The 14793-nt window shown below is 46.0% G+C and overlaps 1 long non-coding RNA gene across 1 annotated transcript; it reads right to left on the minus strand.

Annotated features, from left to right (window-relative positions):
- Positions 1 to 2597: 2597 nt before the first annotated feature.
- Positions 2598 to 6731, minus strand: LOC309596156. The gene is made up of 3 exons (XR_014229456.1): positions 6649 to 6731; positions 5059 to 5161; positions 2598 to 2629 (listed from the first exon to the last, which is right to left on the minus strand). It is a non-coding gene; the product is annotated as an uncharacterized lncRNA (long non-coding RNA).
- Positions 6732 to 14793: the final 8062 nt, after the last annotated feature.

The following is a 14793-nucleotide window of genomic DNA, read 5'->3' on the forward strand; positions in this document are numbered from 1 at the left end:
CAATATAAAAACCAAAGGCCTCGCTCTCCGCTGCTTACCTTCATGTAGAGTCATTTGCATTTATGAAAACACAGTACAAAAGAACACTTATTCAGCCCAGCTTTAAGACCATGAGACAAGCGGCTGACACCATGACTTACGGAGAACAAGAATTCAGCAGCAATGCCCTCCGTTACGCTGCGGCCCTGGCTGCTCCCTCCCACCTCTGTACCACAAGCTCCCTCCTCAGATCTCTTGGCAACTGTTCAGAGGGTTGAGATGAAAAATTTTCCAACTTCTAGAATAAGCTAGGGGTTTTGTTTGCTGTAGAAAGGTAAATCACGTACCGAGAACACGGCACAGCAAAGACAAAGCGTGACCTCTGTATTTGCACATCTGCTTCAGTTCACACTCCGAGTGAGATTTGTTATTAAAAACTTCAGGTAGCTGCTGTGCATTTTGAAGAATATGAAAGAACAGCACTGCTTCCCGGGAACCACAGCAGGACAGTATGACACTTGCTTTTGCTTCTGCAGTGATGATTAAGGACTTCAGAGGAGGATCAGTTGTTTTCTGAATCTCAAGTATATGAGCTAGTGCCCTCAGGTTCTCTTACTTATTTCTGACTTCTTTTAACAAAGAGGTTTAAATAAAGTTTTTCCTCTCTAAACCAACCTTTTTTTTTTTCTTGTTGGATGTTAATCACTTGGATCATATAAGCATATTTTAATGCAACACAACAATTACTTTCTCTTCTGCAGTTTACACTTAAATGAGCATATGAAAAGCTTTGTTTCCAGGGCCCCTGAAGTCTGCGCCAGTAAAGGTACCCACTGCGGCTGTAGTTTACAAGAAAAGAAACATTAGAGCAACAACTCTACAATTTACAATCCAGGATTATAAACTAAATACTCTCCATGCAGACATTTCATTGATAGAGCTGTGGGAACAGGGAGATCATCTCCCTTAGTACAAAAAAAAAAAAAAAAAAAAAAAGTGTGACTTCAAACATATATTTTGAAAATACCAAAGAACTATGACATTTTTGCTCTGCCAGAAAAATGATCGCATCTTGATTGAATACTTTACTTTCTCACTTCCTTTTCCAAGCTGAAATGTCAACTATTTTAAGTAAAATCAGAATATTACTCAACCACAGATCAGAAGAGAACCTTGATGCCAGAGCTGTCATCAGAAAGTCACATTCCAGTTATGTGCTTGCGGTTTTACTATTAAGAAAACAGTGATTAAACCCTTCCAAATGCTTCGCTGCTTAATGACACAATCACTAGCATGTTATTAAAGCTCAACACTCTGACATTCCAGCCATTATATCTGCAAACACTAAAACATTATGCAATGAGAAAACAATCCTTTTATTGAAACCAAGGACATCTAATTGTGACAGGTGCATGTTTTATCTGCAGAGATGAAATCCATATACATACTACTTTTATGCAGTCTTCATGTTCCATTTACACAATTTGCTAGTTTAGAAGGGTTTAACAGTCAATCAAGAGTTCGAGTATGAAACTCCATAACAGAAGAAAATTATATCGTGTTATTGAAGTCAGCAAGATAAACAATACCTTCTGATTATGAGGATATCATTATGTGCTTCATGATGAACAGCAAGGCAGAAAACATTCACCTGGTTTCATATTCAAAAGACTTGCCGAGATTCATGTATAAATGGATGAATGAACAGAAGGGTAATTGTGTATTATTTTAATAGAATAAAGTCAAAATTATTCAGATCAGTAAGAAAAAAAGTGTTTCTTTATCTCTCGTGTGGAGTTCTGCCTTACTGAATCTGTGTTTGTTTATGATTCTGACAAGCTACAAAAAAATAGATATAAATACAGAGTCAACGCTAAATGTGTATCTCTATTCTTTTGCAAGCAAACTGTCACAATATTATGCTCATTAAAAAGCTTTTGAAAACTAATAGCTAAGCGAAACACTAGACTTAATGACTTGAAATAAATATCTTGCAACAGAGCTGTTTAAGCCACTGTAAAAACAAACCTCTTAAACAGCAGAAGCCCGTAGACCAAACAAACAACGGAGAACCTGTGTTCACTGAAATCACTTGCAGTCTCCCCCCCGACTTCAGCAAGAACTAGACCAAAATAACAACTTTCGCTACTTTTATGTTTCCTTTTGGATTGGCTCTTCCTTTATTTTCTTGCTATACCCAGCCAAAGATGGACTCCTCCTAGAGAAAAAAGATCACAAAAGTAGTGCATTTAATAAAAAAAAAAAAGTCAGATATAAAGTGTGACAAATAAAGACTCTATTCAGATGTTTCAGATTTTACTTTAGACCATCACAGAAGGATTTTGCTCAGTAAAAAGGCAAAATCCAGCTCCCAGCCTTGGCAACGCACACAGCCCTTCCCGCTGGGCACAGAGCTCTTTGCTTCCCAGGCATCACTGACATCTTGAAAAACATTTGGGCCCAACGTCAGTAATACTGCAGTATACAACCCGCACTTATTAATAACCTTAAACAATATCAGTGTGTCTTTTTAATGGGATTATTATTTTGTTTATTTGAGCATCTAGGCTTGCTTGGCAATTAATGGACTGCATACATACCCTGTCCAGGTAGGATGCCTCGTTCTGTGAGCTTTGGTTCGTGTCATTGCCTGTGGGAGAAGATTACGTGGAGCACATCATCAGCTTCAGTCACACTGAATCTAATCTTAATTGCAGCATTCCAAGGATTAAATGGTTAGCATTAGAATTCAAGTAGATTTTTGTTCTCTCAAGAAAACTATAGAGGCAATAAAATGCAGCATTAATTGTTTAGCTTTATTAACCTACTAAAAAAAAAAAAAAAGATAAAAATGAACCCAGTTTATTCAGATTTGTTGATCCATATCTAAATGTCCGCTAGAATTATTCACTTGCTTCTTGTTTAATGAAAAATTCAGATGAATAGGAGACTTATCTCCTTGATTTGATGTTATGCAAAATCTGCTAATTAGAAAGAAGGTATTAGAATTGATGGCTTTAACCTAAATAGAGCTTAATAGTAGATTGACAATTAAAGCTCCTGAAAAATGAGGTACAATTCCAGTTAAGATAGGGTAAGTGTTGGGGGAAAGGGTTGGCTGGGCTGGGTTGCTCTGTTTTTTTTTTTTTTTTTAAAAGCAGCAGCTCGTATATCCATAACAAACAGAAAAGCAGATTAGCAGCCGTTATGTTGAGATGGTAAATCCACCTAGGAGATCTTTTGTATGAGCAGAATTCTTGGCTTTTTTACAATAACTTGAAATTTTGGAGGCAATCACATATTAAAAATATTTCCTTGTCTCTTGTTTTCCTTTTTCTTAAAAGCAAGCAAACAAAAATCCTGGAAGACTTATTTTTTTCCTTCAGTGGCTGCTAAGTCCTACATCCACCTTAACAGCTGTGCACAAAAACTTCTGCAATGATCTAAGCTGCAGGAGAAAGCACGTGGAAGCTGCTCGACCAAACCTGCAGATTAGGCAGAGAAGCACCGTGTTGCAATGGCTGCTGCAACTGGTGTGGTAGAGGGACGAGTCCCGCGAAAGACCCGCACCCCCTCCGCCAACCTCTCCTGGCTTGCAGGTGGGTTCAGGAGGAAGGGGACCCGCGCCCGGCCCTGGGGAGGTTTTATTTCACGGGTGCTCACTTACACAAGCGTGAGTCAGGTATAGGGTTACGTACACATAGCTGCTGTCGTTCCTGCAAACGAATGAGCAATAATATGGATGAACTATGCACCATCTAGAGGAGCAGACAGCATTTTAATTGATGACGAAGATAAGAGAACAAGGATTATCAGAGCCAGGAAACAGCTTCCATATGAGGAGAGATTTAGCAGACTGGAACTTCTCAGCCTGAGCGAGAGAGAACGAAGTGGAAACACGACAGAGGCCAATGGAGTCATGACTGGTATAAAGGACGTGACTAGCACATAATGGATACCCAGCATCTCGTAATAACCGAATTAATCAGGAATTGGTTTTAAAGCAAACAGAAGACGTGCTTTTCCACATAATGCAGAATATTTGCAGAATAATTGCGGAATACGTTGCTGCAGCATATTGTGGAATTTCTTCTACTGCTCCGATAACATCCACTGCAGGTCGCAGGGGACATCCATGGGGGCAGACGGATTTCTGTTTTGAACGAGAATTGCACTTCTTTTGTTCTCAGGAGGAAAACTTTTGAGGGAGTATTTTCTTGTCTTTTATGTGGAAATCTCATCAGGATGGAACATGGGACGTTTTACAGAAATAAGATACTGGCAACGATGGGCATACGCTTTGGTGTATACCCTAGCATGCCTACGCATGGGAACCTTCCATCAACACAAACGTAAGCTACGCAGAGGTGCTGTGGGTGAATACGCCATTTTTTAACTTGCCTGGTAACTCTTCATGGATTAGTATATTCTTTTTCCTAAAAACTCATCAGACTGTGAGGCCAGAAATTCCAATTACATTTGTAACTATACACTGTATTATCTTAAATTGTGCAGCAGCTACGGTGTCTCTAATTGAAGTTGTCTCAATGCAGAGCACCAGTTTTAACTCCCAAATCATTTTCCAGTAATGAAATAACTGTATTCAGGGCACAGTGTCAGAACATGTTCGGTGGTTATGTTAAATTGTGTTACAGCTACCTTTGGGGAGCATCTAATTTATTTATTGTCTGTATGGAACCAACCACTATTTTCCTACGTGAAAAAATAAACTATTATTCATACAAGTACTGCCTTAGACCAATCTGTGAATAACAGTTTAACTACATACTTCACGTGTTCAGAAAAACTTGCAGCTATTTTATGTTCATGTCTTTAATGTTAGACTGCAGCAAACGCTTCTGCCATCCTTCCTCCAAACTAATACACATAAGACAATGAAACACAAGGGCTGGAAGTGTCTAAAACTATGCAATGAATTCCCTAATTTGTACATTGTAAAACCTACTACCCAAAACAAACAGCCGAAGGGACCTTAAACCTCGGGATCTTAAGTCAAAGCACTTGCATTAATGATTTGTTTTCTCTAGTAAAATAAAACGTTATCAGTTCATTGCCTACCTTCTCCATTAAACTGGCTGCAAGTCAAGAGTCGACTTCTCAACTTTTCATTTTCTTCAAGCATTTTTGAAATTACTTTCCAGACCTTAAGCCAGACTTTGGACTGAAAGATAAAATTAAACTTTCTCAGTGAAGCATACAAAAAGTTTGCATTAAAACATCTATAGGACAGAACTCTGAATTCTCCAGCATGAATATCAAGTCCAACTGTTTTTTTGTTGAGGACTGGGAAGGGGGAGATGTGGAGGAGGGATATGTACTTGTGGGATATACTGGAAGAACCACCTCTATTTAAAAGTCAAAAAACATAAATTGCTCCACAATTTTCTACATGAGATATCCTCCTCCTTCCTTGCCTAGAACTCCTGTTTATCCAGGATTTGTGAAGTGCCCTTCTAGATAAGAAGAGCTTATGAAAACCTGTGCAGAGCCATTAAAGTCTCTTCAAAGTCATCCCAAATGGGGAGGGGGATAAGATTGTTCATTCTTCCAGGAGCAAAAGCTTTCCCCTGTAATCCCTCAACAGCAGCATAATTCAGCTCAGATTCCAGCATAGCAATGCCCTTGCCTATTTCATATCAAATCCATATTAATCTGGGTTACAGATGTTGATGACCTTTATTTTAGAGCCATGACGCTCCATCTATAGTGGGCACATTTCAAACTTGTGCGTTGAAAATATTAAATTGGAACAGTTGGCAAAGGCATTCAGCCAGAGAGGCAGCCTAACAAATATAAATGGCTGTTAATGTGCTAACGTTACGACTTTTGCTGGACCCCATCCGTGAAAGTAGTTTAAATCTAAAGATAATTCCTTTCTCATGAACATTTATTGCTAAAACATAATACATATTCCTCATTCTTTTTGAAGACTATTTAATGTACTAGAAGAGCGATGTTACTGTATGTGAGTAGCTGTTCCTCTGAAGTCAGCGGTATTTTGCTGGTTTTAAATCAAGTATCTGTGACATTACTATAGTACAGTCTAGCTGATGACTTGTACTTCACACGTTACCAAATAGCATAATGAGCTACTGTTTTAATAAATCCGCCTTTTAAAATTTCGAGCATTTGTTGAACTACAGAACAGGAACAGAAATACGTTTGTGAAACAGAAAGCGATTTCGTATTGCTGCTAGTCCAGCGTTAATACCTCTGCTTCTTGCCTTCGGTTATTTGTAACCTGTGGGATTTCTTTGCTTGAACCAGGAGAGGAAGAGGAGCTGCGGAGCTTTCCCTGCCGGGTTTCCCCCAGCAAGGTGCGCAGCACCCCGGCCCCAGTCCAGCACAGCATTTCAGTACAGGCTTTAAGTCAACAGCGTACGCTCATTTTTCAAGGTGAGCACACACCTAAAAGTGCTTTACTGAATGAGAGCCAAATTTTAAAGCCTCCAGAAAGAGAAAATAATACCTTTTTGGTTTTTTCTGTAAGTAAGGTTTTCAGTAACTAATTGCCAATTAATAATTACCAATAATAACTACCAATTCAATCTTTTAATCACCCTCGTGCTCTCACACAGACATATACACAACAAGCAGAACAATTTTCTCAAATACAAAGGCAGCTACTTCACCTCCCACATTTTATACCTTTTGCTTCTTTCGTTTAATTACTTTATCAGCATTTCTTGAAGGGAAGGGAAAGTCAAAGGTGTCAGCCTTATCCTCTCGCAGGTCACCTAGGAAGAGAGTTTAGAAAGCATGTTCCGAGTGTTTACGATATATTCCTGAGGAAGCTGTAGATTCCCCATCTTCCAGAGGAATACTTATTTCTGGTCCCAGCAGGTTACAGGGTATCGGTCCTCGCATCGTGCTGTCACCTTGCTTATTTTCGCCATTATAACCATGGCGCAAGCGGGTGTCTCACAAACTCCACAAAACAACTTTCAAAACTGTACAGCAACCCCAAATGAAGACGACAGGCTTCTGGGCCGTACAACGCGCTTTTAATTCCCTCTTTTTCCCCTTGCTATGGAGCTACTAGAGTTCTGCCTGAGCTCAAAGAGGAAACGGTGAGTAGACTGAGGGAAGAAACCAGACGAATCACCTCTGCTAGCACTAAAAACAGAAGCAAGAAGGGCATCTTGTGGACTCCAGACACACGTAGCCGCAAGGAGGAAGGACTCGGGGGAGGTCCCAGTGGGGTGAGGACGGCGGCTTGCCGAGCGCTGCTGGACAGGCAGGGCATGGCACGAGCTGAGCAAGAGGGTGACCCGTGTGGGGATGCTGAGTGCGGTCAGAGCCGCGGGCTCGTCCCCGGCCGCAGCAGGGCTGCAGGCAAACCAGCATCCTCCGGGCCAGCCAGCCCCACCACCGGGTACCAAGGCAGCCACGTCGCAGGAGCAAGGCTTCGAGTTACCGACAGCCACGGGCTGGCATCGCTTCGATAATAACCCAGAACTGGTGCTTTTAATTACAGGCTAATGTAACATTTCACTTTGTCATCTTTAGAAAAACGGCTTTTAGGAGGAGGAAAAAAAAAACCCAAACCCACAAGGAAATGAAAACAGCTCAAGAGCAACAAGTTAGTAACATTCAGGACCACCCTATCTGTGTCACCCATCATTTCCAGCTCACACCCCGGCTCCTCCAGAAGCCAGGTCATGTTCTCCGTTCCCACTCCATCGCAGCCTGTGCAGCAGCGCTAAGTTTCATAACAGATCACAACCAGTGGAAAACTGCCTCATCTTTTTTGTTTGTTTTTTTTTAAAAAAGGCACCCACACCCATGCCCATCCCAACTTCCTTTGGTCCCAGCCACAAAGAAAGAAAATTAAGAACCATCTTCGGGCTGTCACAGCAACGAGGGAGCCAGCAGCACAGCGGCTCTCTGCTTCGTCGGGAATCTCCTGAGAAGAGGCGGAAAGGCCCGGGATCGGTGTGTGACAGGGCAGCCCTGCCGGGCACAGCTCATTTTTGGCCTTTTGCTAGCACAGAAAGGGATGGGGAAGGCTGCGCCGCAGGCAGCCACCTCACTTTACGGCGTGGAGACACCGTAGCTCAACAGCATAAGACTTTGGGGCAAAAATAATTACGTTTTTCACTCATGTAAGTTTAACACCATGTTCTACCTCCTGCCTAAATACCCAGTCCGACTGTACTGGGTACATCATCATTAACAACAAAACTGTGCCATGTTCGCCCCTCAGCGTGCGCAGTCTGATTGCAAGGGAAGGCCCCGGTGGGACGGCATCAACAACGCGCCGCAGGGAGACGGTTTCCCGCCAGAAGAGGAGGACATGGCGGGGGCTCAGCCCTGCGCTCTCCCGTGCCCAGGCGCACAGAGGTCCCCGGGGCTCGACGGCACGTACCGCGATGGCGGCTGACAGGCTTCGCCACACCGGCGGCGGGCGGCCCAGGGCCGGCCTTGTCCCCTGGCGCCGCGGCAGCCCTCAGCCCCCCGGCCTCCCTCATGGGGCTCGCCTGGGAAAGCGGGGGCCCAGCCCGGCCCGCCTCAGCCTGTCGACAGCCCCTGCCATAGCGGATGACGGAGCCGCAGCGGTGGGAGCCGAAGCTGTTGACATAGACGAGTTGCAGGGGCGGCCTCCCCTGGCTGCGGCCGGGCTCCATCTCTGGTGGGGCAGGGGGGCGGCGAGGCCCGGCCGGGGCAGGGCGCTGAGGAGAGCCGGGGGCGCGGGGGCCGGCGGCCACCACGCCGCAGGGTGCACGGCGCCAGCGGCCCCTTCCTCCGGGCTGGCGTGGCATGGGGGGACCTGCAGAACACCCCTCCTGCCTCGTCCTCTCCGATGGCCGTCGTCCCATTCCGATATCCTGGCTGGATGCTGAAAAAGGGAGAAATAACTGTTTTCTGAGCAGGAAGGAATGAGGAGCTTAGCGCAGAATGGGGCGGCCTTGTGCCACCCCCGTCTCCCTCTGACACGCACAGTAGTAACCTGCTCCCCAAGGTTGCTTTTGGCCAGCATTAGTTAGGGTTTAGCACAAATTAAGCTGCCTGAAGTCATGGATTGATCTATTTCATGCAAGTTTTTGATAAAGCGATATACGGGACTCCGGTCTGAAGGCAGCGATGTGTTGTCTGTCTCTGCTGCGATTTAGAGACGAGGAACAAGCGACATCTCTTTGACGCAGTTCCCGCGTGGATACAATGGATTTTCACGCCGGTGCGCTCCAAACAGCTTACCTGTCTGCAGTGCCGGTGGCTCCGGCCGCCTGATGAGAACAAAATTTACGAAACATTAGGTTAAATACCTGTCGTCATTTTGTCCCTCAAGCAAGCGCGTGGCAGTCCTTCCCGCGGAGGTGCCCCAGGGAGTCGCGTCGCGCCGTGCCGTGCCGTGCCGTGCCGCGCCGTGCCGTAGCAGCGGTGTCACGACAGACGGCCAGCGACCCGGGGGGGTTCTCAAACCGCCGAGGAGCACCGGTCCCGTTGATTTTCGCTTTGGCGCTGCAATACTGCTCTGTATTATCTCCCAGGCTTGCAGCACACTTAGCTGCTCCGAGGAGGGAAAGCGTTATGAATTAGAAAGAATAAACTCTACGGAAAGACCTTTTTTTTTTTTTTTTAATTTTTTTAGCAGCACGAATGGGTGCTGACGCCTTGCCGCCCTCGCGAGTGGGTGCTTTCCGCGGGCGGGGGAGGAGGGCGGCCGCGGCGCGGCCCGCAGGGCCCGCGGTGCTGCGCGGCCGGGCCCCGCCAGGGGGCAGCCGCTCCCGCCGCACGGCCCGGCCCGGGCCCCGCCGCGGGGGGGGGGGGCACCCGGGGCTTCGCGCTCCTCCGTGCGCTGACAGAAACGGGCGTTTGGGGTCGGCGGCTGGAAAAGGGGAACACGGCCGCCGGAGGCGCAGCCTGGCGGCTTGCCGGAGCGACTGGTTATTTCCCAGCCATAAAGGGGCACCTGCTGCAGGCGCCAGAGCGCCCGGGCTGAAATGGCGGCCGCGGGTACGATGCGACCACCGAGGCGGTGAGACCAAAAAACCGACCAGGGGCTGCCGCCTCCTCTGCAAAGCCCTGCGCTGGCAAACGGGCCTAGCGAGGCAGCAGCCGGGGAGCTCAGCTTGGGGGCATCAAGCCCGGAGGCAACCGAATCGCTCCATTAAAAACAGGTCCTGGAGCGCAGACTTTGTCACGTCCGTTAATCGCAAAGCCCGGGTGAAGAAAGCGCTCCTTCTGCTGATACGCCTAGAACTCGGCCCGCGCCCCAGACAAGCCCGCGCGCAGCCCGCGCGCCTCGCCAGCACCCGTTTTCGTTCCACGCGCCGCGCGCGACGGCTCGCTGCTCTCCCGGGAGCTGCCTTCACCCGGGGCGGCTGCTTCCCTCCTACGGCCCCCTCGGGCTGCCGGACCAGTGCTCCTCTCCGCCTCTGTATCTACGGAAGACGCTGGCGCCCCGCTCACACAAACACCCATGCCTCGCGTGGCACATTTTGTTCGCTTTTCCCAACAGCACGTTGCCAGGACTTCGACTTCAAATGCAAATTCAACATAGATCCCTTTTAGGATCTATGACTACCGGCAAAAATCAGTGCCACCTAAAATCTGCGAGCAATCTGCAGAACTGGAAAATTTAGCTATTTTAGCTGCACGCTGTTCTTCACCCTCCTTTCCCCACGTGTGAACTGACGACCAGCTAGCCACTATCTCTGCGTTTGTCACTTTGAACAAACAGCTCAGGTTTTCACCACATCTTCCGCTCTCTAGTTAAAGACGGACCAGATTCGAGCTCTCAGTCTGCACCTCATCACGCCGTTTGTTTGGTATTCAAATGTCAGCTTCTCCAGCCCAGAACTTGCATTGTTTCCTGAATTCTATTGTCTCAGCGTCACTTTGGTCAAGTGTGCATCATCTTCTACGAACCTTGACGCTCGTTTTAAAATAAGGTGGGTTTGGGCGGTAGGAAGCCTACAGCTTATGCCGAGAGAAGGCAGGAGCCGACGGGACATTGCTGCATGCCCGTTTCGTGATTCCCCCATTCCCCAGCGATTCCCACCAAAAAGGAAACTCCTGCTGCTGTTGGAGATTTGTTTCGCTGTGAGGATTCTTCGCAACGGAGTTAAACAAAGTACTCACGTGATTCAACGTAATTCAGGCATGGCAGATTGCTTATTAAGTATTACGTTATCCTGATAAACTGCAAATTGTGAACACATCTGAAATACGAATCTTAACAGGGATTTTTACGTGGTAAGTATGCTAATTCTGACAACAGCTACAGTCAAACCTTGTTAATTATACCCTCAGCAGTAGCACAAACAACTACTGTATCATCTCCTTCGTTTTCACAGAATATTTAATAAGAGTCGCTGGAGTGAGGTATTTTATTAGAATGCGGTTACTTTACGGAATACACTGGGGACCATTTATTAGTGTAACTAGGAATCATTATAAAAACAAAACTCACCACTTCTGGTAAATCGAAGCAAGGCATTATGCCTTCAGTTTTTGCTTACTTGTAAAATGCCATAGTTTACAATGGCTCTCACAGTTAATCATGTAAGCAACGACACGGTGCAGCAGGGAGAGAAAATGGCCAGCTGCCATTTTAACACACCTGCATTTCATATTAATGAACCTGTGTATCTCGGATTGCTTTACGAACCATACGTGTGGGAATCACTTCATCCACACCGGTCATCAGGAGAGGCGTGTTCTCCCATTTCTCCATGCTGCGCATAAAAATATTTAGCAGACTATAAACTAAGTTTGTTACATAAAAGCCTGAGCCTCCCCTTGAGAGATTTCCAAATCACTGAGAAGATGCAGAGACTTTATAATCAAAACCCAAGTCAATGAGACTGAAACCCTTGGCTTAGGAGACCTTTGTGTTACAGTATTTAAATAGAGATCCCCAATCTGAAATAAAACTATGGGGGAAAAAATCAAAAAGGCAAAATGGTCACCGAAAATAACGCCAGACTGAAACAGCCTGATTTCTGGGGAAGATTTGTACTCAAGTAGGTAACAGCAAAAGGTGGGTAAGGCCTTCTCTCTGATTCCATTTTTCCACACAAACGTGCAAGGCACTGCTATTTAATGATGACATCCTTTGTTACCAAACCAGAGACAGTAAAACTTCACCTTGGCTCTTCCGAATTTCAGGCTGCAGGGACGATAACGTTAAATGTTACCGCTGCTGTTCTGGGGACTGTGCAGTTAGACCCGAGGTGAACCGAGAGATGGGGAAGTTCAGTCCTACGGCGATAAACCTCCAGAGACTGTTCTCTCACCTCCTGGAAGAATACTGGTTTGGTACAGGATACAAAAAGCAAAAATCACTAAATCATCCTCAGATTCAGCAGTAATGTCTGTCTTCCAAGACCATCTGTCCAAGCACAGAAAGCTCACGGTTTCTTAGCCTCTCTTCTGAAATCTAACGCGATCTGGGGCCAAAGCGTGCCTGCGGGCTAACGTACTCGCCAACACATCTGTCTGCGTGTACGAGAGTGCTATTTAACTACGGTATAAATACCACTGAACTTCCTCAGCACTAAGTCCACTTCGTAATGGTCCTCGGCTCTTTGCAGAACTGCTCCCGATACTGGACATTCACTCCCTCGCTACCCGCGAGACACAGGGATGCTGCCAGAAAAGGAACAGAGCAGGGCTTCTGCCTCCACAGATTGCTAGCTCTGCAGAGAAAATTGAAGCAGTCACTGCTTTGTTCTGCCCTCACATTCCTCCAAAGGCACCCCCCTGTAAAAGCAACCCTTGAGCAAATTTTCTTGCCGCTGACCGAAGAGCCGAGTTGATTCTGCCAGTGTGTACAGAGCAACATCTGCCCCTGAACAGCTGGCCCGCGGAAGCAAAGCTGGGGGCTACCGCCCGCTGCTTACAGTGAGGATGTTCCTCAAAAACCTAAAAAATCGCATTTAACTCACGGAAAGAAAATTCAAAACCACCGGGCACGAATGTACTCCATGCACAAACCAGAACTGGGCACGTGCTTCAGGCGACAGGCACCGTCCTGAAGAAGGACTCTTTGCTAAATTGACAACGTGATGCTTTCGCGTGCACAGCAAGGCACAAACGATCCCTCCGCAAACCCATCCCGGGCCGCCAGTCAGCAGCAGCGCGAGGTGGGAATTCAGGTTGAGCAAACATTTTCTCAAACCTTGGGTTCGAGAAGGTCGGCGGAGACTTTTTTTTTTTTAAAATGCATTGCTCCATGTGTGAATCGCTGCCCTTCCGCAGATGACAAAGCTGTGTTAAGAGTTACTAAGGCGCACAGCGTGTGTCAGCTGCATCTACGCTGTCAGTCTGCCATTTAAATAAAACCAACGTTCTTCGCTCACGTGAAAAGCAAAGCAACTCAACCTGCTATACAGTTTTGGAATAAAAAAATGCCACGTAGCCGAGAGTGATACAACTAAGTCCGTTTTAAATATTAAGATTAATGCAAAATTAAAAATGCGTTCTCACAGTTACGCTTTACCTGCGCTGTGTTCAGAGGATTTAATCTCAGCTTTCATGACTCACCAAAATTAAATTTCAGGAAGAAAAACACAATCAATCAAGCACAGTCCTTCTCTATTCCCGTATTTTATATATACAAGGAGGACTGAGGACTTTTGACTAGCAAATTTCGTGAGGAAACCTTAACAGAATAGTACCGCACGATGGTCTCCAGGCTGCATGAACAAGGTGCCTGAGGGAGCTTCCCCTAGTGAAAGACAGGCTCAAATCAATTAACACTTAGCATCTAATTGTCCCTCTGACAAGGCCTACAAAAAGTCAGCCACAAAGTTCATGTGTCATGCGAACAGGCGATGTCCGATAGCGTTAAGGAGAGCACCGAGTTTCAGAAAGACGCTCTCCCCGTCTCAAGCGGGGAGTTCTGTCCTGTATTTCGAGCTGCGACTCAACCCCTCCGCCCCCTGCAATTTCTATGACTGCAAAGACAGCTGCAAGTATATTCTTATCCCAGAGGCTGTTTTTCATACTGCCAGACTGAATCAGCTTATTTTACACGGAGGAAGAGATGTCAGTGTTTTTCCTCATCTGTCCTTTCGGAGGCTATTATTTGTCCTCGATTTCCTGCAGGCGAGCAATGTGCATTTTGGCCTGGGGCAGAGCGGGCTTTCATAGCGCTGCCTAAACAGCAGCTGGGGAACCAGGACAGACAGTAGAAACTGTCCAACGACGACTTGACAGCTAAGAGACTCTCTTTAAAATATACCTTAGCCTTCAAATCTGGACTAGATGGGTTATATCCGTCTCCACCCAAACGGAGTTTCTTCGCTGAGCTGGAATGTGGCAGCTCATTTAGCGCAAGTAGCACCCAAGAGAAAGCTGGTGGCTGGCTGTGCTTGACGAGTGGTTTGTGCTGAAAGAAAATAGTTGAGATTCATGTAGTGTGGAAATTCCGAAATTCCACCCAGCAGGCATACCCCCATCTCCTGGAGTCTGCCTGTAGCATTTATTTATAGTTTCAGGACAAACTGAAAGCCAAAAGGGATTTGTTACATCGTCTTTCCTAGAAAGTTACTTCTCAGCAACTCAGAATCGGCCAAGGCCATCACTACCAAGAGTGATTATTTTTAGTTTTCAATGCTCCGGACTTTTGGCATTTCACCTTATTGAGTTGAATTTTTTAGCCTCTGCCTATGTAATAACATTTCATTTATTAAACACTCAAAGTATTTCGCCGCCTTCATATAGGAAATTTTAGAACGAATATAGACATCCCCAACTGTAAATCAGATGCTGTGTCCTGAGAAACACCTCTCCGGTTATGGCATTTGTGAATTGGCATCGGTCAGGGAGTGCCTTGTTTGTGAA

Source organism: Platalea leucorodia (genome assembly GCF_965183815.1).
Source record: "Platalea leucorodia genome assembly, chromosome: 11".
NCBI classification, from domain to species: Eukaryota; Metazoa; Chordata; class Aves; order Pelecaniformes; family Threskiornithidae; genus Platalea; species Platalea leucorodia.